The sequence below is a fragment of the Chrysochloris asiatica genome, unplaced genomic scaffold (genome assembly GCF_000296735.1).
Source record: "Chrysochloris asiatica unplaced genomic scaffold, ChrAsi1.0 scaffold00059, whole genome shotgun sequence".
NCBI classification, from domain to species: Eukaryota; Metazoa; Chordata; class Mammalia; order Afrosoricida; family Chrysochloridae; genus Chrysochloris; species Chrysochloris asiatica.
The window spans coordinates 5,958,948-5,960,968 of NW_006408577.1; positions in this window are offsets into that span (position 1 = coordinate 5,958,948).

A 2,021-nucleotide genomic window follows, 5' to 3' on the forward strand; every position below is an offset into this window, starting at 1 on the left:
GCAAATTCAAATTAAAGCTGAAGAAAATGAAAACAAATCTACGAGAGCCAAAATAGGATCTTGAATGTATCCCTCTTTCAGGTACTTAGTGCTTTCTCCTTTTGACCTCTTTGAAAAGTGAAAGATTAATAGCATTCATCATTAAACTTTTTAAAACATCATTTAAACTATTGCATTATTATTCACATTCTTGACAATTAAAATCATTGGTCTGTAGGGTCAGCACTGAACTGCTAACCACAGTGTTGGTGGTTCAAACCCACCAGCCACTCCTTAGGAACTCTGTTTGTTGTTAAGTGCCATTGAGTCAGTTCCGACTCATAGCGACCCTGTATAGGGTTTCCAAGAAGCAACAGCTGAACTTGAACTGCTGACCTTGCAGTTCTAACTGACTTTACAGTTGAGTGCATTAACCCACAGTACCACAGCAGCAGTATACAGGGTCACTGTGAGTCAGAACTGACTGATGACACTTACCAACAACACCTGTAATTATAAAGTAAAAGACTTTGTCTCCTGTTCCAAGAATTTTAGCAACATGAAATGAAACAAGCAGAGAAACAAGTTCTACTTTATACTTGAAATTATACTACTCAGGATTATGCCTATTACAGTGGCTTTTCTATAATAAACACTTAAAATATATTTTTTGTAAAACTGCTATAATTATTTTAGGTTGACAAGAAGAAAGTTGTCCATGAGGAGAGTAATGTCTGGGCATGCCCTCCTCCTTCTTCTCTATCTCTTTTGGTGTTGTTGTTTATTTCCTTTTCGTTCCTCTTTCTAGCCCTGTTGTCTTAGATCCTCTTTCTTCATGTTGTAGCACATGGAAGAAGAGGGCAGCTTCTTTAGGAACTTACAGTGTTCCTTAAGAAGTTTTGAACTTACAGTCAAAAGTTCTGTGGGAGTAGCATCTCTGGGATAGTATGTTTGGTGTAAGAAGGAACGCAACAGTGGGGTCCAAGCCAGATGGCACAAATGCAACCATACAGAGACCAGGGAGGTAACTATGTGGTGACTGATTTAGAGATGCTGGAAAACTTAAGAGTTGCCAAGGAAAAAGACCTGGTATAAATATGACTGATTCCTTGAATTCTAGTTTGCTTGTCGTTGTTTTTTCAAGAAAAGTCAAATTTTGAATTTTATGTTAAATGAGAAACTTTCCTAATTTTAAAATGTAGTAATATATTCAACTTCTTAAAAATTGTTGTTGATATGTGGTCAAGTTGGTTCTGAGTCAGTGACCCGATGTACAACTAAATGAAAAATTGCCTGGTCCTATACCATCCTCACAATTATTATTATATTTGAGTACATTGTTACAATCACTGTGTCAGCCCATCACATTGAGGATCTTGCTGGGGATAGCATACGCAGACCCTGGGTTGATCAGTGGCAGCCCCATTAAACCACCTCTGAATATAATCAGATGCTCTCCTTCCTCCTGAAAGTATAAAGGAATAAGATAATTAAGAACAATATAACATTTTAGGTATAGATAAATGAAGCCCAGTGCCTGAGATCTTGCTCACAAAAGTTTGCAAAGTGTACAGAGACAGCTTGGCTCCTTTCAGGAACCTTGCTTTATGTTAAGTATCCTTAAGAAACTGCATGTCACTACTCTAGATCATTTAAGCCTAAAAATTAATATATAACAGCTTGATTGAACCTTTTTTCTGTAAAAATAAAAATGTTAGATTGTTAAGAAAAACTATGAAAATATCTTAAAAGTTGTTCCTGTGAATCATTATGTCCTGTTTTGAATGATTAATCACATTTCAGTTCCGTATCCTGTCTTAATCACATCCTCCCTTTATGACATCCTCCCTGAGTGAATTATATCCTTCCTTTGTAACAAATCCCTCCCTAAAAAAGAGAACAAAAGACTGAGGTAGAGTTAGATCTGTATGCAATGCTGTGCCATGCTGGGCAATGCTAGGCCAAAGGTTTGCAGATCTGTCTACCTGCCAGCTTGTATCATATCTGTGTGTCTGTCTTTTTTGTATATATTTCGTCTCTCT